This window comes from Manis pentadactyla, chromosome 1 (genome assembly GCF_030020395.1).
Source record: "Manis pentadactyla isolate mManPen7 chromosome 1, mManPen7.hap1, whole genome shotgun sequence".
NCBI classification, from domain to species: domain Eukaryota; kingdom Metazoa; phylum Chordata; class Mammalia; order Pholidota; family Manidae; genus Manis; species Manis pentadactyla.
In genome coordinates, this window is record NC_080019.1 from 222,489,743 (window position 1) to 222,512,076 (window position 22,334).

The following is a 22,334-nucleotide window of genomic DNA, read 5'->3' on the forward strand; positions in this document are numbered from 1 at the left end:
GCTTTTTAGCACTCGTTTGGGTCCTAATTCACTCATGAGCTCATTCAACACACATTTATTATTTATTTATTATTTTTTAAAATTTTATTTTGGTATCATTAATCTACAATTACATGAAGGACATTATGTTTACTAGGCTCCCCCCTTCACCAAGTCCCCCCCACATCCCCGTTCACAGTCACTGTCCATCAACATAGTCAACACACATTTATTAAGTGTGCTTACTATATACAACACACCACGTGAGACATAATTCATTCGATATCCATCCCACAGATATTTCTGGAGTGTCTACTATGGAACAACTGGTAACAAATGTAATGGAGATGGTCTGTACATGGAGCTTACATTCCAGGGGCAGACAGATCCATCTGGTGACACCTGCTTTGGAGAAAAGTAGCGTTGGGTAAGGCAGGGATGAGGAGTTCTGGAGTAAGGGAGCAAAAGACACGATTTGAGCAAAAACATGAAAATAGTGAGTGAACTGAGCCAAGTGGACATTTGGGGGAAAAATGTTCCTGGCAGGGGCATAGGCTATGCAGAGGCCCTGGGGCAGAGAATTCCTAGGACACTTAATGCCATTGTAAGGACTTCAGCTTTGCTCTGAGTGAAAGAGGAAGCCTTTATAGATAGTTTTTAAAAAGTCAGGTTTTAACAGTTTTGCCCATACTGCTATCTGAGACATAGCAAAGATAAAAAATGGACACAGGTAGACTTGTTAGAAGGCTGTTGGAATTATCCAAGGAAGAAAAGGCAATACACAGAGGGGAAGACATGATTGTAACCCTCCACAAGCACGTAACTACTGGGAAAATAGATTTTTGCAGCATTTTCTTTAAAATAAGGCAAAGTGGAATAATAAAAAAGCAAGTTGAGGAAAAGGTAGTTAATTTCCAACCATTACGGAAGTCATCTTGGAGGAGGTGGCTGGAAGTCTAACTTACCACCTTCACAACACCTCACTTTCCCTGCCCTCATATCAGCTGTAACTTCATTTTTCTCTCATGCCGATAGAGTTCAGTACATTGGATACTGTTTTAAAGAAGGTTCTAAGTGCTGAAAGATATATTTTGATGTTCAAAATATGGCAATTCATTACACTGACTAAAATACCATTTGAAATGCAGGGTTTGGAGTGGAAGAGACAAGTACCGATGAGATTTGATTGGCAAAATATCACTAATGGCTGCAGCTGGGCAAAGGCACATAGAGATTTAGTGTCCCATCTCTTTACTCCTGTAAATGTTTGAAATTTTCTCCACTATAGGTTTAACAGCCTTATTAGATCATTCTCAGAAAAAAACTGCCATCTGTGATACTAAATATTTGGTGTATTTTAGAAATTGTATCTTTGAAACTTTCCTGTTGGGAACTAATCTTTGAATAGAACAGATGATAAAAGTAAACGTTTTAGGAAATAACTATTCTAAACATAGGAATTGCATGGTGCAGATTTTTCTTTATATCTTGATTTGACTTAGTCATATCCCAGCCCTTGTTTTACACTTAGCTCTGTAATATTCTCTTTCAGTCTGATAATGTCTGTTCACAGAGGTCATTGGAAATAACTGGCACTATTTGATTCAGTTCAAGAGTAAGGCAAAGCCTCATCACCCATGGTCAGTATGTGGTAGGTGTGTAGCAAATATTTGTAGAACTGATCTCTGAAGCAATTTGTACCCAAATCTGCTCACAACTAGAATTAATCTAATTCTAAAAAGAACAGAACACTAGAGGTCAGTGTTCACATTGAGAAAAAAGGGAAAGGTATGACACGTGACTGAAAGACCGACACTCTTCTAAACAGCCTTTTAAATAGTGAGAAAAGTATATTGGAATAGCCTTCACATATTTTACATAACTTCTTTTATTAGTGCAGGGCGGAAATATTAAAGTCATCTAGATATGCAGTATGCAAGTGTCTATGTGTTTACATTTTCATAGAGTGTATGGTAAAGATTATGTCATAATATTTTTCAGCACTTAATCTAATATATGTTTTAGGAAACTTGACCCTAAATTTGGAGAGAGGAAATTGAAATCCAAATTTGAATAGGTTAACAAAACCTTTGCAAACTTACACCCCCAAATCCAGAGCAGTTTACATGCATTGGCAGGGACTGGCTTCCTTTCCTGCTTCCTAGTAACCAATTTTCCTTTCCAAGACTGTGATGGATCCAAGATCCTAGATTCCTTAGCTTCCAGGTAACCAGCCCTTTACCAGTTGTTGGCCCACTACCAGGTTTTTTCTGTCTCGGGACACCCCTTTCGATCTTGTATTGTGATGCATTTTCTTCTCTTTATACAACATCTACAAAGCATCCCAAAGTCTAGGACACTAGCATGTGTTTCTCTGCTGAAAGTTTGCCCATTTTCTTCTTCTCTACAAGAAGGACTTTTCATTATTAGCTCTGCTAAGGCATGTTAAAGTCATCCAAAATAATTTCTCATTCTCTTCTAAAACTATTTCCCCAATAATCTCCCTTGAAGAAAAATAATAATTCTGTGTATTCCATATTACAAATCAGAAAGAGAAGCAAAGAGCATTTTAAAACATGATAAATGCTAATTAGCACAAGAGAAAACAAGCATAACTTGTTACTATAAGCCCTAGGTATCAATCACTTAGAATTTATACTTAGAGTATGAGGCAAACATGCTCTACAAAAGTCCATTTAAACAGGTAAGGAGGCAAGTGGCAGACCGGAATGCATCTAACAAAGGGCTGATATCTAGATTATACAAAGATCTTTCAAAATTCAACAGGAATAAAGTAAACAAGCCAATTAACAAATGGGCAAAGACATGAACAGACATTTCTTTGAAGACACAAAGGAGAAGACACAAAAAGAGATCAGCCATTAGAGATGTGCAAATTAAAATCACAGTGAGATATCATTTCAGACCTGTCAGAATGGACAAAATAAAAAATAGTGATGACACGCAGTCCTGGGGAGCATGAGGAGAAATTGTATGACTCACCCACACCTGGAGGGAATATACCAGTCACTCTGGTAAAACAATTTGGCAGTTTCCTGTATAACTGAGCATGTAGTTACCATGTGGCTCAGAAATTGAATTGTTGGGCATTTATCCCAGAGCAATGAAAACTTGCTACAGGTGCACCTCCTTTTATTGTACTTTAGTGAACTTTGCAGATACTGCATTGTTTATGCCAATTGAAGGTTTATGGCAATGCTACATCAAGTCGTCTGTCAGGACCATTTTTCTAATAGCATTTGTTCACTTTGGGTCTCTCTGTCACATTTTGGTAATTCTTGTAATACTGAAAACTTTTTCATTATTATTATAGTTGTTGTGATCTGTGATCAGTGACTATGATTCACTGAATGCTCAGATGATGGTCAGCAGATTTCAGCGGAAAGTATTTTTTATATAAAGTATGTACTTTGCTTTTTTACATGTAATGCTGCTGTAAACTCAAGAGACTATTGTATAGTGTGAATGAAACTTTATATGTACTGGGAAACCAAAATATTCATTCAACTCTCTTTATTGCAATAACTGCTTTATTGTGGTTGTCTGGAACCAAACCCACAATATCTCCCAGATATGTATGCCTGTAATATGGGCTGAATGTTTGTAAATCCCCAGGCTGTATATGTTGAAACTCTACTCCCTAATGTGATGGTATTAGGATTCAGGGTTTTTGGGAGGTTATTAGGATTAAATGAGGTCACGAAGACTCTGCTTCCATGAATGGGATGAGTACTTGCCCCTGTCTGCTCTCCACCATGTGAAAACATGGCAAGCTTATGACAGTCTGCAACCTGGAAGAGAGCCCTCCCTGTAATCTGACTATGCTGACACCTTGACCTCTGACCTACAGCCTCCAAAACTGAGATAAATTTCCATTGTTTATAACCTACCCTTTCTACGGCACTTTGTTTTAGCACCTTGAACTAGCTTCACACAAAAACCTGTACATGAAAATTCATGGACGCTTTATTCATAACAGCCCCGAATTGGAAACAACCCCAATGCCCTTCAACAGGTGGATGGTGAAACAACCTGTGGTCCATCCATACCAGGGACTACTAGTCAGCAATAAAAAGGAACAAATTAGAAAGAGATGCAAAAGCTTGGCTGAATCTCCAGGGAGTTATGCTAAGTGAGAAAGAAAAATCATTTTCCAGTTGATTATGCACTCATGCTTCCACTTATGCAAAATTTCTGAAATGAAAAAACTTCAAGAACTGTACATATTTTTGATTGCCAGGGTACATATTTGTGAAACCGAGGGAGTAAGGTGAATGTAGTTATAAAAGGGTAACCTGATAGACCCTTGTGAGGATGGAAATGTTCACTCTCTTGGCTGTGATGGTGGAGTTACAAAGCTACACAGGTGATACAATTATATGAAACTAAATACACACTCAGAGACATAAATAAGTCTGTGCAAACCTGGAGCAATCTGAATCCCGACTGGTGGATTGCATCTATGTCAATGTCCTGGTTGTGATAATACACCAGAGCCCTGTGAAGTGTTAACATTGGAAGAAACTGGATAAACTGTACAGAGAATTGGTATTATTGCATTATTTATTTCAGCCAAATATGAACCTTCAATTATCTCAAAATAAAATTTCAATTAAAAGAACATATAAAACAATGCCTAAAGATTTCAAACAATGGAAGTAGACAGTCCATGGAAATTATATATATATATATATACACACACACACATATATATATAGATATCGTTAATGTACAATTACTTGAACGATATTATAGTTACTAGACTCTCCCTATTATCAAGTCCCCCCCACATACCCCATTACAGTCACAGTCCATTAGCATAGTAAGATACTATAGAGTCATTACTTGTCTTCTCTGTATATACTGCCTTTCCCGTGTCCCCTCCATGCTACATTACGTGTGCTAATCATAATGCCCCTTATTTCCCCATACCCCTCCCTTCCCACCCATCCTCCCCAGTCCCTTTCCCTTTGGTAACTGTTAGTCCATTCTTGGGTTCTGTGAGTCTGCTGCTGTTTTGTTCCTTCAGTTACTCTTTGTTCTTATACTCCACAGATGAGTGAAATCATTTGATACTTGTCTTTCTCCGCCTGGCTTATTTCACTGAGCATAATACCCTCTAGCTCCATCCATGTTGTTGCAAATGGTAGGATTTGTTCTTCTTATGGCTGAATAATATTCCACTGTGTATATGTACCACGTCTTCTTTATCCATTCATCTACTGATGGACACTTAGGTTGCTTCCATTTCTTGGCTGTTGTAAATAGTGCTGCGATAAACATAGGGGTGCATCTGTCTTTTTCAAACTGGAGCGCTGCGTTCTTAGGGTAAATTCCTAGAAGTGGAATTCCTGGGTCAAATGGTATTTCTATTTTGAGCATTTTGAGGAACCTCTGTACTGCTTTCCACAATGGTTGAACTAATTTACATTCCCACCAGCAGTGTAGGAGGGTTCCCCTTTCTCCACATCCTTGCCAACATTTATTGTTGTTTGTCTTTTGGATGGTGGTCATCCTAAGTGGTGTGAGGTGATATCTCATTGTGGTTTTAATTTGCAATTGTCTGATGATTAGTGATGTGTAGCATCTTTTCATGTGTCTGTTAGCCATCTGAATTTCTTTTTTGGAGAAGTGTCTGTTCAGTTCCCCTGCCCATTTTTTAGTTGACTTATTTGCATTTTGTTTGTTGAGGTGCATGAGCTCTTTATATATTTTGGATGTCAACCCCTTATCAGATATGCCTTTGCTGTACAAATGCTTTTTAGTTTTATATAGTCCCACTTGTTCCTTTTTCCTTTTGTTTCCCTTGCCCAGGGAGATATGTTCATGAAGAAGTTGCTCATGTTTATATCCAAGAGATTTTTGCCTATATTTTTTTCTAAGAGTTTTATGGTTTCATGACTTACATTTGGGTCTTTGATCCATTTTGAGTTTACTTTTGTGTGTATGGGGTTAGTCAATAATCCAGTTTCATTCTCTTACATCTAGCCATGCAGTTTTGCCAACACCAGCTGTTGAAGAGGCTGTCATTTCCCCATTGTATGTCCATGGCTCCTTTATCATATATTAATTGACCGTATATGTTTGGGTTAATGTCTGGAGTCTCTATTCTGTTCCACTGGTCTGTGGCTCTGTTCTTGTGCCAGTACCAAATTGTCTTGATTACTGTGGCTTTGTAGTAGAGCTTGAAGTCAGGGAGCATAATTCCCCCTGCTTTATTCTTCCTTCTGGGGATTGCTTTGGCTATTTGGGGTCTTTTGTCATTCCATATGAATTTTAGAACAATTGGCTCTAGTTCATTGAAGAATGCTGTAGGTATTTTGATAGGGATTGCATTGAATCTGTAGATTGCTTTAGGCAGGATGGCCATTTTGACAATATTCTTCCTAGTCAAGAGCATGGGATAAATTTCTATTTATTAGTGTTCCCTTTAATTTCTCTTAAGAGTGCCTTGTAGTTCTCAGAGTATAGGTCTTTCACTTCCTTGGTTAGATTTATTCCTAGGCATTTTATTCTTTTTGATGCAATTGTGAATGGAATTGTTTTCCTGATCTCCCTTTCTGCTAGTTCATCATTAGTGTATAGGAAAGCAACAGATTTCTGTGCATTAATTTTGTTTCCTGCAACTTTGCTGGGATAATTTGCTGAATTCAGATATTAGATCTAGTAGTTTTGGAGTCAATTCTTTAGGGTTTTTTATATACAATATCATGTCATCTGCAAACAGGTACAGTTTGACTTCTTCCTTACCAATCTGGATGCCTTTTATTTCTTTGTGTTGTCTGATTGCCTCCAGAACTATGTTGAATAAAAGTGGGGAGAGTGGGCATCCTTGTCTTGTTCCTGATCTTAAAGGAAAAGCTTTCAGCTTCTCGCTGTTAAGTATAATATTGTCTGTGGGTTTGTCATATGTGGCCTTTATTATGTTGAGGCACTTGCCCTCTATACCCATTTTGTTGAGAGTTTTTATCATGAATGGATGTTGAATTTTGTCGAATGCTTTCTCAGCATCTATAGAGATGATCATGTGGTTTTTGTCCTTCTTTTTGTTGATGTAGTGGATGACATTGATGGATTTTCTAGTGTTGTACACCATCCTTGCATCCCTGGGATGAATCCCATTTGATCATGATGGATGATCTTTTTGATGTATTTTTGAATTTGGTTTGCTAATATTTTGTTGAGTATTTTTGCATCTCTGTTCATCAGGGATATTGGTGTGTAATTTTCTTTTTTTGTGATGTCTTTGTCTGGTTTTGGTATTAGAGTGATGTTGGCCTCATAGAATGAGTTTGGGAGTATTCCCTCCTCTTCTATTTTTTGGAAAACTTTAAGGAGGATGGGTATTTATGAAACACTGTTTGATAAAATTTAGCAGTGAAACATCTGGTCCAGGAGTTTTATTCTTAGGTAGTTTTTTGATTACCAATTAAATTTCTTTGCTGGTAATTGGTCTATTCATATTTCCTGTTTCTTCCTGGGTCAGCTTTGGAAGGTTGTATTTTTCTAGAAAGTTGTCCATTTCTTCTAGGTTATCCAGTTTGTTTCCATATAATTTTTCATAGTAATCTCCCATAATTCTTTGTATTTCTGTGGTGTCTGTAGTGATTTTTCCATTCTAATTTCGATTCTGTTTATGTGTGTAGACTCTTTTTTTCTTGGCAAGTCTGGCTAAGGGTTTATCTATTTTGTGTATTTTCTTGAAGAACCAGCTCCTGCTTTCATTGATTCTTTCTATTGTTTTATTCTTCTCAATTTTATTTATTTCTGCTCTAATCTTTATTATGTCCCTCCTTCTACTGACTTTGGGCCTCATTTGGTCTTCCTTTTCTAGTTTCATTAATTGTAAGTTTAGACTGTTCATTTGGGATTGTTCTTCTTCCCTGAGGTAGGCCTGTATTGCAATATATGTCCCTCTTAGCACAGATTTTGTGGTGTTGCATTATTGTTGTCATTTGCCTCCATGTATTGCTTGATTTCTGTTTTTATTTGGCCATTGATCCATTGATTATTTAGGAGCATGTTATTAAGCCTCCATGTGTTTGTGGGCTTTTTCATTTTCTTTGTATAATTTATTTCTAGTTTCATACCTTTGTGATCTGAGAAGCTGGTTGGTACAATGTCAATCTTTTTGAATTTACTAAGGTTCTTTTTGTGGCCTAGTATATGATCTATTCTTGAAAATGTTCCATGTGCACTCGAGAAGAATGGGTATCCTGTTGCTTTTGGATGGAGTGAGTTGTAGATGTCCATTAAGTCCATCTGTTCTCATATGTTGTTTAGTGCCTCTGTCTCCTTACTTATTTTCTGTCTGGTTGATCTGTCATTTGGAGTGAGTGGTGTGTTGAAGTCTCCTAAAATGATGCATTGCATTCTATTTCCCCCTTTAATTCTGTTAGCATTTGTTTCACATATGTAGGTGCTCCTGTGTTGGGTGCATAGATATTTTTAATAGTTATATCCTCTTGTTGGACTGACCCTTTTATCATTATGTAATGTCCTTGTTTATCTCTTGTTACTTCCTTTGTTTTGAAGTCTATTTTGTCTGATACAAGTACTGCAACTCCTGCTTTTTTCTCACTGTTAGTTGCATGAAATATCTTTTTCCATCCCTTTACTTTCAGTCTGTGTATGTCTTTGGGTTTGAAGTGAGTCTCTTGTAGGCAGCATATAGATGGGTCTTGTTTTCTTATCCATTCAGTGACTCTATGTCTTTTGATTGGTGCATTCAGACCATTTACATTTAGGGTGATTATCAATAGGTATATACTTATTGCCATTGCAGGCTTTAGATTTGTGATTACCAAAGGTTCAAGGGTAATTCCCTTACTATCTAACAGTCTAATTTAACTCACTCTGTATGCTATGACAAACACAACCTAATCTAGCTGGCAGCAGTGAGTTAAAGGCCCAGTCCATGGAAATTTAAATATGTCTTCAGACTCTTAACCACTTTTTTTCTTTTTCTGCTTATTCAGACTTAAACTTTCTATGACAGTATCTGCAAAGTGGTGTTTCCATGTCATGAGACTATGGGTGGCTGAAGAGTGGATTAAATCTTAGGACAGAACAGTTTCCTAAGGCAAAAGGAGGGAAAAAAAAGAAAAAGATATTTCTAAAGTACATTGGTTATTTGAATAATTGCCACAAAAAATTACAGTATTGGAGAAAGAACATGACAATTCTGGAAAGGCACAAATCTTTCCTCATTTATCATGCTTTCAAAATATTTTGCTTGTCTTTGTGTATGTGACATGACAGAGTCCCTGAATTCAGCATGTGGGGAACATTCACATTAACATCTTTCTTTCCACCTTCTGCATAATAAGCTTTTCAATTCTCTTGCTACCACCTTTCTTCTCACATTATTACCAGGCACAGAGAAAAGCAAAGATGTATGACTAATTGGCTAGAAAGAAGCTGCTTTTCTAATGTTGCTTAAATTAAGGAAACCTTGGATTTTACTCTGGGTGGTGAATAACCTCAGAGTTCATACAAGCAGTTCTTTTTTGGTTAATGGTATGATGTTTTCATACAAGGCAGCAGTGGGCATCCTTTTTCCAGGAGTATGGGGACTGTTCTTCCTTGTCATTGTGCAGAAGAGTACCTGCTGTTGATACTGGGAATGCCCCAGCAACTTACCAACTTTCTTATGGCTGCTGGCCGAGTCAGGAGCTAATCCCAGAACCTTTTATTAGGATGACATTTAAAAACCTGTGTTCCTAGTGTTCTTACTGCATTTCACCAAAGGCGAAGATAAAAACCTATCTAATCTGTTGGAAAGACCAATCCAATATCCCCTATTAGCTGTGTTTATGGTGGAAAATGTTTTATAACATTATATATCATAAAACTCAACACAGGCAGCAGATGTAGAATGTTCCTGAAATTGCAAATATTGACCAATCTCTTTTCCTCCCCCAGCAGAAGAACTTGGCACATTTTCAAAATTATATTGGCCACTTTAAGTTTGCATGTAGTTGATGGCATCATATTGTTTCTTAATCCCCAACCTAGTTTCTCTCAAAATAGTGCCCATGCGACTGAACTACCAGGAGCTTATTCAAGTTGCAGGTTCCTAGGCCTCACTCCAGACCCACTGAGTCCAATCTCTGGGCCTGGGGCTCAGGAAATGACATTTTTAACCAGCCCTCCAAGTGGTTTTGGAATTGCTGCAGTCCTATCAAGTCCTTAATTAAGATAATAATAGTTTATAGAAGCTTAGTTTATATAATAGCAATAGTTTATCATAAAACCATATTTATGGTTTTGAATCCATTGATTTATACTGTATTTATTTATACTCCTTTATAAAGGTTATTTTTCATTATTTCAAGTCTCCACAAGGATTATGTCTTACTGTTAATTCTTTTCTAGGGTTATATACTCCACCATATAGACTATATAAACAAGACTGATGAATATATACATATAGGGATAAGTAGCTGCAGATATAGGTGGATAGAGAGAGGTCTTTATTTCTAGTTAACCTTAGAAACATCCCCCATAATACAAATGCTAAATATTTTTTTTAAAGATAAAAACAAACCAAATTAAGTTTTCTTTGTGATACCACCCAGTCCCCTACACCCCCACTGGCTCATTAAGCCTAATAAGAACATGCATTTTATTTATTTATTTTTCTTTTGGTATCATTGATCTACAATTACATGAGTGACATTATGGTTACTAGACTCCCCCCATCACCAAGTCCCCCCCACATACCCCTTCACAGTCACTGTCCATCAGCGTAGTAAGATGCTGTAGCATCACTACTTGTCTTCTCTGTGTTGTACAGCCCTCCCAAGGCCCCCCACCCCCTACATTATGTGTACTAATCGTAATGCCCCATTTTCCCCCTTATCCCTCCCTCCCCACCCATCCTCCCCAGTCCCTTTCCCTTTGGTAACTGTTAGTCCATTCTTGGGTTCTGTGAGTCTGCTGCTGTTTTGTTCCTTCAGTTTTCCATTGTTCTTATACTCCACAGATGAGTGAAATCATTTGATACTTGTCTTTCTCTGCCTGGCTTATTTCACTGAGCATAATACCCTCTAGCTCCAACCATGTTGTTGCAAATGGTAGGATTTGTTTTCTTCTTATGGCTGAATAATATTCCATTGTGTATATGTACCACATCTTCTTTATCCATTCATCTACTGATGGACATTTAGGTTGCTTCCATTTCTTGGCTATTGTAAATAGTGCTGCGATAAACATAGGGGTGCATATGTCTTCTTCAAATTGGACTCCTGCATTCTTAGGGAAAATTCCTAGAAGTGGAATTCCTGGGTCAAATGGTATTTTTATTTTGAGTTTTTTGAGGAACCTCCATACTGCTTTCCACAATAGTTGAACTAATTTACATTCCCACCAGCAGTGTAGGAGGGTTCACCTTTCTCCACAACCTCGCCAACATTTGTTGTTGTTTGTCTTTTGGATGGTAGCCATCCTTACTGGTATGAGATGATATCTCATTGTGGTTTTAATTTGCATTTCTCTGATGATTAGCAATGTGGAGCATCTTTTCATGTGTCTGTTGGCCATCTGAATTTCTTCTTTGGAGAAGTGTCTGTTCAGATCCTCTGCCCATTTTTTAATTGGATTATTTGCTTTTTGTTTGTTGAGGTGCATGAGCTCTTTATATATTTTGGATGTCAATCCTTTAACGGATCTGTCATTTATGAACATATTCTCCCATACTGTAGGATGTCTTTTTGTTTTACTGATGATGTCCTTTGCTGTACAGAAGCTTTTCAGCTTAATATAGTCCCACTTGTTCATCTTTGCTTTTGTTTCCCTTGCCTGGGGAGATATGTTCATGAAGAAGTTGCTCATGTTTATATCCAAGAGATTTTTGCCTATATTTTTTTCTAAGAGTTTTATGGTTTCATGACTTACATTCAGGTCTTTGATCCATTTTGAATTTACTTTTGTGTATGGGGTTAGACAATGATCCAGTTTCATGCTCTTACATGTAGCTGTCCAGTTTTGCCAATACCATCTGTTGAAGAGACTGTCATTTCCCCACTGTATATCCGTGGCTCCTTTATCATATATTAATTGATATATTTGCTTGGGTTTATATCTGGGCTCTCTATTCTGTTCCTAGGTTTGTGGGTCTGTTCTTGTGCCAGCACCAAATTGTCTCGATTACTGTGGATTTGTATTAGAGCTTGAAGTTGGGAAGTGAGATTCCCCCTGCTTTATTCTTCCTTCTCAGGATTGCTTTGGCTATTCGGGGTTTTTTGTGGTTCAATATGAATTTTAGAACTATTTAAGAACGTGCATTTTTGAAATACAATGGGTTAAGAGAATGGTGGTGGTGATTAATTTTATTTGCTTAATTTCGGTTTTACTTTACTTAAGATATCTTCTTGAATGGGTTTTAAAAATATTCAAGTGCTAAAGAAAATAACTTTCTTCAAATTAAAATGCAAGTCTCAGTAAAATAAGAAAGAGGCAAACATCACCCCTAATTTTGTTCTAAATGATCATTCAAGCCTGATGACAATGTAGGCCCAGACCAGTGTTTTCCAAAGCATTTTCTGGGAGCACTGGCCCAATGTGATGTGCCTCTACGGAAAGTTCCATTTTTCCAAATGTGTTTGCAAATTGCTCCAGGCTCTTTCTCCTGTCCTCCACCCCAGTGCTTCAAAAAATACATGTTCACATTAAAGATTTTGAGGAGTCCTGTGGGAAAGAAACTTGGTTGACTTTGATCCGAAAAGTGTTTGTCAGGCTTATTTGTCTCCAAGCCCTCCCGTCCCTTTACTTTAGGTGACTTGTATCTCTTCTTGAGCATTGCTCAGAGTAGGCACACATTGAGTGGCAATAAGCAACCCTCAATGTATCTGTCAAATCAGTGCTATGAGGTTAAATTTAATTTCTGTACCTGTTGACTAGATATGTTTACCCTTTACCTTCATCTTTAAAGCCAGGCCATTGGTCATGGGCGGCAGGGAGCTTAAGGACACCCACATTCCCACTGCCAGAAAGCTGGCTCAGAGCCCCTACCTGCTGGTTAGCACAGCCTTCCTAAGCAAACAAGGTGTCAGCACGGTGTTCCTGCAGTGACCCCTATGCTCCCTCTAAGGATCCCCAATAAAGGTGACTTCCCCGTCTCCTTTCCCAGAAGATGCTCTCTTCTCTGTCTCATTAAATCAGAGATTTCTGTCTGGGGTGCTTCTGTCATATGTGTGGTAGCCTATAGCAATGGTTTCCGAGGCCTCGTATTTGCCATTTGGAATGACTCTGTTGTGAAATACTGCACAGTGGTAGTTTTTCAACATTTCAGTATAAAAAATATTCCTTCTTAAATGATTTAGCTGCTCAGAGGTCCAACAGCAAGACCTCACCCCGCCTGCATGCCACTGGGTTTCCAGTTTTTTTTCAGCACATCTTACACGCCACCATCCCTGGTGCCTAGAGCAGTAACACAGCACATAATGGCCCATGGTGTACACTTGATAAATACTTGCAGGAAGAGTAGATTAGTCAGAAGGCTCAAGAATGACCACATTTCAAGGCTCGTGAGCGCAGAGCAGCTTAGTGGTCAGCCCATCAGAATCATACCTATTTCCCTTCCTCACCCTCCCTTTCTAGGACTGGCAGGCCTCCTGAAACTCGTGGTCATATTCCGAACTCTCATTATTGTTACTCTAGGGCAGGGGATACGTCAAGATTTTCTCCGAAGACTCACAGACTATTGGGTGTGGCACCCAGCTGAGGCCTGCAGCCAAATGAGTAGCATGGGTTCTTGGTCAATACATCATTAGAGGAAAACCTTTAATAAGGGATTTATCAGAAGAAGTGAACAAAGACAAAATACAACCTGGAATGGAGAAATGACCGCAGAACTGCCCAGACTTCCTGAGTCTCTATGCAGCCAAGCTCTCTGCTGAGCCCAGACCAGGCACGTTTGCATTGTTGGGGTCCAAATATAGTGGGATCTGTCTGGCGAACTCAGGACGGAGCCGCAAACATTTTTTTTTTATTAAAGTATATACAGTAAAATGCACAAATCTTAGTGGACAACTTGGTGAATTTTGGTATGCATATATACTCATGTAACTATTACCTAGATCAAGATAGTGAACATTCTCACTTATTTTTTTCTCTTTCACCCATTCCTGCCCCCACCACCCACCTATGGCAACCACCAGTCTGTTGTCTATGAGTCTACTTCTGTTTTGATTACTTGTTCATTTGTCTTATTTTTTTAGATTCCATGTATTAGTAAAAACATGGTATTTGATTTGTCTTTTTCTACCTGACTTATGTCACTTAGCATCCTACCCTATAGGTCCATCCATGCTGTCACAAATGGCAAGATTTCATTCTTTTTTATGGCTCAGTAACATTCCATTTTATGTATGTACATCTTTATTCATTTATCTATCATTGGGCATTTAGGTTGTTTGTATATCTTGGCTGTTGCAAATAATGCTGCAGTAAACATATGGATGCACATATCTTTTTAAATTAGTGATTTGTTTTCTTCAGGTAAATTTTCAGAAGTAGAATTGCTGGGTCATATGGCATTTCTATTTTTAGCTTTTTGAGTAACCTCCATACTGTTTTCCATAGTGGCTGCACCACTTTACATTTCTGCCAACAGAGCCCAAGGGTTCCCTGTTCTCCACATCCTAGCCAGCACTTGTTATTTCTTGTCTTGTAGCCCATCTGACTGGTGTGAGGTGATACCTCACTTTCACATTTTCTTTGAATGTGAGTTTTATAGCTTCATCCAAAAGACTCATCTGAAGAAGGAAAGCAGCATAAACAAACTGAATAGTAAACCCAGTCATCAGAGCAATAAAAAGACTGCAGACAGAGCATGCTGGCCCTTCCTCCAGTGACATTCTTGGAGGAGCCCACTGAGGGCATGTCCAGGTCTTAGAGCGAGGGGCTGTGAATAAATACTGCAAGTGCCATTTCCCTAAGTCTGTGGTCAAATGAGTAGTTGATACTCCCGGCTTGGGACCTCCCTAATGCTAATGGAGCATTGCAAATGCGAAGAAGTTGTTCTCTCCTTCCCCAGGCTCTTGCCCAGCTAGCATGCCTGGAGGACTCAGTGTGATTCTCCTCAGGGAACTTCGTGGCAGAACAGGGTACGAGCCTAGTTCCCTAGGAGTGCACTAGGCCCTTTGCAGGGACTGGAGGCAGGGCAGCCAAGACAGGAGACAAGACCATGCCAAGAGCTAGCTAGCTGCTCAGGAGAGCACAGACTCTTGCCTGAAGCTGTTCAGGTCCTACGGCGGTGAAAGTGCTCCCTCAGATACTTCTGGGGGGAGACTTTGGGGAAGACTGGAGGCCTTCCACAGAGTGTACACAGGGGAAGGCCAGAGGCTGAGCCATTTGTATTGCAAAATATAACATTGGCTAGAGATGACAAGACCTCTGTAGCAAGTAAAGTTGGGCCTTCAGGACCTGCTCCTCTGGGGCATCTTGGGTGTGCCCACATAGGCTGGGAAACTAGCATTTTAGAGAAAATATTCTGAGAGGGGAACCAGGGTCTCCCATTATAAAATCAAAGAATATTTGAAGTAAGATGGTCTTTGAAGGTGATTTCTTTCAACTCCGTTCTCTTCTAGAGGAAGAAACTGGTGCTAGTAATGAAGGGTGGGAAGTCAGTTAGGGAAGGAACAATTGTGTTTTTCTGGAAAAGTCCATTTCATTTCCAAAGGATCGTGCCTTAGGCAGGCATGCAGTTTCAAGCTGAGCTCTGAGGTCTGAGGACTCCATTGTGGAGGATGGAATAGCCAGAGCTAAAAGCCCACCTGAGACAAGAGGCTAATCGCTCTGGGGCTGTCAAAGCCCAGAGTCACTGATCTGCAGGACAGGGTGCCTGCTCCAAGAACAGCGGGCAGCACGGTGCCAACCAGCTGGCCCCGAGGGGCACCCTAGAAAGCCCAGCCTCCGCTTAGTCTCTAAGTTGCCCTCCCTGGGAGCCCTGTGGACACCTGGGTTATGTCAGCACACGAACGTCCTTCTCTCCTTTCCCAGGTGGGTTGTACCATGGTGGTGAGTGGGAACAAAACCCTACCTTTGGCAGCTCTCCACAGGGATTAAAAAAAAAGGTCAGGCACCAGCCAGGCACACTGCAGATCAAAGGCGCAGCTCCCTCCCGATCTCAGGGGAACCGTTTTGACCTTTTCTGGGACGACTTCTCCCGTAGACCCAGAGAGAAATGGAGGGCAGGATCCTCTTAGGCATTTCTTTCCTAAACTTCTCATGGCTTTATTGGAATCCTCTCTAGCAATACCAAATGATTAGAATTTGAGGAATAAACAGCCTAAGGTTCAAAGGAGAGGAACCCCAGAGAAACGCTGAGCTGGGGTCTAGAGCTCACAGACGCATCCCCTCGTCTGTCGCTTCTCCACCTGTCTGAACCAGATCCCCGTCCATCACTCGTGTTCTTCCTGCAGCCCTCAGTTTTGGAGAGAAACACTTGCTCTTTGGCTCATCTGTCCACTCAGAATCCAGTTTAGGAGTCTGCGCTGCATTAAACAGTGGGCTGTGGCCATGGCAGGGCACAGGCCCCTGTCCTCAACGAGCCTGCAGTACCCAGAGACCCTGATTACACTTCAGGGGGAGGAGGGCTGGAATCGGTTTCAGTACAGGTAGCAGAGGAACGCACAGGAAGGGTATCCTAGAGGAAGCAGTGTTTCACCTAAGATCCTAAGAATAAGTCAGGCACTTGTCAACATGAGGATCCAAGCCCAGTATAGGGAGAGGGTGGAACTACTGATAGAGAAAACACTTTTTAGGTAAAAGCTCAGAGGTGAGAGAGGACGTAGTTCATGCAGAAATCTGAAAGATTAAGATGACTTAGATTAATGGAAAGAAAAAAAAAATCACAGAAATGGCAGTCCTGGGACCTGGAGCAGGTCAGGTCCTTCTGGGCCTCAGTTTTCTATCTGTACTGCAAGGGGCTCGTCTGGGTGACAGTGGAAAGCAGAGGGTGGCAAAGCCCCGCCCCTCTGCTCCAAGGACTCACGCAGGAAGGGCGTGGACAGTCGCCGTGGTCTCAGTCTTTGGAGCTTCTCCACGTTCCTGTGGCCCCGTGGGAGGAGGGCCCCGGGGAGGCAGTGGAAACTTTCCTGGGCCTTGGAGCCACCAATGTCGCCAGGGAGTCTGGTTATCAGAGGGAGACATTTGTATAGTCCTCATTCTTTGATAGTCTGTGTCTGAAACATTTTGTGAAACCTGGAGAAGGGCAAATACTTAGGTGTGATTGCATGGCGCACTGAAAGAACTTTCAGTGTTTAATGAATGGAAAACAAATATTGATCAGAATTTGTCAAAATTAGAGTGGGTAGAATAAGAAATAATGTTTACCAAGGTTCTTAAATTTCTCCTACACACAGTAGGTGCTTATTAATGATTTGGTTTGATTTAAAGAATCGTGTGCATGCATGCATGCATGCATGTGTATGCGTGTAGCCTGATTTTACATGTTTGTTACATGGCACCTGTTGCTACTTGATTTCTAAAAAAATGAGAAAAGAAACTTAATTACAGTCTGGGTTCCCAATATGTTGGTATAAACTCACAGGATGCTCTCCTCCTTGTAAATGATTGTCTTCTGATCTGAAACAGCAATTGGGGCAATGGTCAAACTAATGCCAGTCAAGGTAAATCCCTATCAACACATCAAAACATGTTGTAATCAAGGTTACAGACCAAACACATGCTTTATCTTTTGTCTACTAAGGTCTTGGTGCTGCTTAGAACAAGCGTTATGAATATTGGCAGACTCAGTTTAAGGTCAAACAGAAGGAGTGCTTAGAGGAGTTGGTTCATAAATGGGATATTTGATGACTGAATCAATTTTCAAAGGAAGCTGCTTCTGTGATTAAATAAACACAAGATAGGTGCTCTTTGCTTCGCCATAACCCACCATCTTTTAAACGACTCACAAAAACCATTTAAAATACATTGGTGTTAAGATTGCATTAAAAGAAACAAGTTAAGTTTGGGGACGTTATAGATTAGTCTCATGAAAGCACATGTTAGGCTGTTCAGCTAGAGTGCCACCCGACACCAAGATGTCACGAATGACCAGACGTGCAGGCAAATAGCATCTTCAAAATAAGGCCACCTACTTCATTGCAAGAGTTCATTTGAAAGAAAGAAAAAGAGAGCAGGCTTTTCTTACTCACTTTTACTGTCAGCTATGAGACATAAAACTTGCAGACATCTTGAAGGAGTAAGTTAGAATTCTGATGCTGTAAGTCTTTTAAAAACCCCATTGTCTCTGAGGAGAAGGACAATGCAGGCTTTGTCCCACCAAGGCATTTTTCACCAATCCCCGTTCCCTGGAAGGCCCCCATTCCTCACAAGGGCTGTTGTCTTTTTCCTGCCACAACATCAGTGTGACATATCTCACACTTAAGAAGGCGGCCTACTCAGTCCCCATTCATGGAGTCCTCTGGAAATTAATGTCTGCTCCTCAGCAGCCCCTTGGGAAAAAAAAAAGAAAGAAAGAAAGGAAAAAAGCTCTGGCTTTGACAAAGGAGTTATTGGAAATGGAACTTCTGAAAAACCCTTACTATGCAATGTGAACCCAGACAGTAGCGTTTTGTAACACTTCTGTTTGATGTGCACTGATAGGAATTAATCATTTTATTTAACAAAATTGCTCTTTGTTATGTAAACTTTGTAAAGCCGGCCCCTTATGACCTCTTGCATCAGTGACTCATCTGTTCAAAACTGTCATCTTTCTGTGGCAGGAGTGACCCTATGGCAACTTCTGGAACCAGATCACCACTTGACCTTATGGTCTGTATCACCGCTGGATTACATGCCAAACCAAGCGAAGACAAAAATACCCTAAAATAATGTACACACGTAAGTCCCAGTCCCCAGTATTTCAGCGGGATGAGTATTTGTTTTCTCATTTCTCCTTTCCATTTGCTGGCATCTTAGCCAACCTCTATCAGAGATGACCACAACCCTACAAATGCACCATTTCCAGATTAATATGCTTCTGTTCACTTTAGCTATCTGGCTCTTGTGTATGTATCAGTTTAGTCCATTGGAGAAGGAAGTTTGGCCTGGAACTGTGTGCTTTTAGATTGGATATTTAAGAAACAAATTAAGAAGGCTCCTGCCACCATCCCTGTCTCTCTAATCCCCTAAAAGAGGAATGCCTCACCTCACGGTTTCCCGAGCATCTCTGACACGGCTTAAGCCGCTCTTCCAGCCTCAGCCAAAATATCTACATTCTATACAATCACCCCACTGACACCACCACCAGGCTCAATCTTACTAGAACCTGTTCTTTAGTCTCTTTAGCGCCCATGATAATCCATGATGTCACCATCACAAAGACCCACCAAGACTCCCTGAACTAGAGTTAGATTTTGTCTGCTTCAGAACGGGTAGATTTTGTTATCAAAAATCTAAGCTGTCAGCCTCCTAGAGCTGGTTGTGAAGTAGTCAGTTCCTATGGTTCCCACAAGTTATGTACCTAGTAAGCAAATTGTTAGCCCCAAACTGTTTAGTTAGAGATCTTCCGGGAGTGACCAAGGCAATAGCAGCATATCAGGAAAACATATGAAGAAAGAAAGCAGGCTTTCAGATTAAAAAAAAGATCTGAAGTCAAATCCCACCTCTGTCACTTACAAACCACCTGTGTGACATGGGGCAGGTTATTATATGTCCCAGGGCTTATTTCCTCATCTGTAAGAATGATGTGAAGTGAATTAAATGCCCTGATACATATGAAAGGAGAACTTCAGGGCATGGCACATAGTGGATATGTGACAACTGGCAGCTGCTAAAATTACCATTGTTGTATTACTGCTGTTACTCCTTTTTATTATTGAAATGAAGTCTATTTTCTACATAGTGTTTAGATGTAAGAAATCATGTCAAGATATAGATCATTATTCTTTTTAAACTCTAGGTTTGTTACTGTTTTTTTTTCCTACTTTGCCCCAGGTTTTAAGGTAAATACATCTATAAATCCACTTTGGAATGCCCATTGCCAGCAATAAGAACACACGTGACAATTTAATCAGTTGGTTTTTTAAAAGAAAAGGTTAACATAGTGGAAAATTACAAGAGCAAAGCATTAGCCCCTAATACTCCTTTCTTTGGGGTGATAGAAAAAGACCTTGCTGATTTCACACAAACTTTATCTGCCATCCGAGTGGAACAAGATTAAAGTTCTGACTAGTACATTTAGCACGACTGATAATACCATGAATGCAAAAAAAAAAAAAACGGGTGGCAGTGTGACGTTTGTCAAGCACACGGCTCCCTTGTAACCCTACCTGGGTCTTCAGTGTTTCCCACCCTTATCAGAAGCTGATAGGAAATAGAGTGTGCTTGTTCACCAGCTGCAGGGGTGTACCGTGGCTCTTCAGATAAAGGGCATGGCAGGCACAGTCATTTGAAAATGTATCTGCCAGGCTATCTGGCAAACCCATCAAATGTTCACTAGTAAACAGATAACCTGAACAGGTGGGCTCCCGCAGACAAGGAGCGATTGAGGCTCCCTTACCAGGGAGAGAGAAAAGAGCTTGCCTGATTCAGAGTAGGATGCTGGGCCCGCTGGCCACTGAACAGCCTTCCCAGGAAAGAATGCAGCAGCTTGTGCACTGGTTATGGAAAGCGTGCTTGTGTGGGCAGAGGGCCCTTGCCCCATCTCCCTGCCAGGACATCTGAGACCAGCTAAACCAGCAAAGCCCTTTCCCAGGCTTTCCCGGAGGAGAGCTCCTACTTGTGTGAAGGAAATTTTCAGCACAGATGGTATTGAGATTTCCTAACTCCACTGACCACAATAATGTGTAAACAGATGTATTTGAGAAAAAAAGTCTCAAAATTGGGTTTATTTTCATTGATTTTTATAACATTTATTAGTTCCTTTTACTACAGGGAAATAGCAAACACACAGTCTAAAATCTTTCTACTCAAGATTTCACCTTGGTATCATTTTCAAAACTTTTATTCCGGCTGCACACACATGCAGGAAAGTATACAAATGAGAAATATACAGTTTGATGAATATTCACAGCCTGAATGCATCCTTGTTATGGCTGCTAGCTCCCAAGTCAAGAAAGACACATCACCAACTTCCCAGAAGTCTCCTCGGCCCCATCTAGGACACTCACTACCCATCTCCAAGGGCAAGCTGGATCTGGGCTTCTCACACCATAGATGAGCTCTGCCTTCACATTATTTTTTTCCTTAATGAACAAGAATAACTAGGTGTATGATCTGGAAAATGTTAAACTGTGGAAATATAAACTGGGAAGCAGAATCCTCCCTCCCTCCACCCTGTTCCCTAAACATAACTTGTGATGATTGTTTTGTTTTTTATTCCTTTCAGAAAGACATGTATAGCATTTACCAGAATTATTTCTTCTCCTTTTCTTCCTCCTCTTCTTCTTTTAATTCACAGGCAACGAATCATACACACATATTGTTATTTTCCTTGCTTGTCTTTTTTGTACCATTTTTCCCCTAAAGGATGTTTGTAGGGATTTCATATTACTGTGTTAAAAGTACTTTTTTATTAGAGGGACAGGAGAGGAGGTTGAGAGGGGACATTTCATAATCTGTGACCAGACAAATTGTGCTCTTGATTAGTTGTGGAACAGTGGGGTTGGGGGGTGCAGTTTTTTTTTTTCTATAAAAGGTTAAATAAGCTCTCCAGTGGTCATTCCTGCCTCTTCTCCAGATTTCTGCTCCTTCTTTAGCAGAGCTCAAAAAAGAAAGCCTCCCCCGCCGCCAGCCCCTGAGAAGAGCCCTCTTGTGCTTACACCTCAGGAGACTCAGCCCCTGCTGGGGGTGGTCATGCGACAACTTGTAGAAAAACCCTTTCTTGAACTAACTACAGCATTTGTTGGCCTCATATTTCATTATTACTAAGTATTTTCTTTGCGGCCATTTTCATTATTACTCAGTATATTATTTTGTGGCCAAGTTGAAAAATGAAAGCCTTTTTTTACCGAAACAAAATACCTAGAGCTCACCTAAGTTTCCTTCAGTGAGCTGGCTCAACTTCGTTTTTCTTTGGCAGGGGAAATTGTCATCTTGGGAGACATTTTCCAATATTGCAGACTTTTAAGCCTGCAACTTCATGTCTATTGAAATATATTTTTTCCAGTAGGTGGCACTGACGCGTTTAGCTAGAGGTAATACATCCCCAGCCGGGAGAAGTCGTGTGGTTCAAAGCAGCTCTTACTTAACACTTATCAACAAGTTTCTCTTACACTCTTAGAGGTTGTCTTGACTTCTCAGCACCTCAAACAGGGTTGCAGGATACCCTAACTAGCATTGCAGAAACTGGCCCCAGCCTTATGATGAGGAAAAAAAGATGA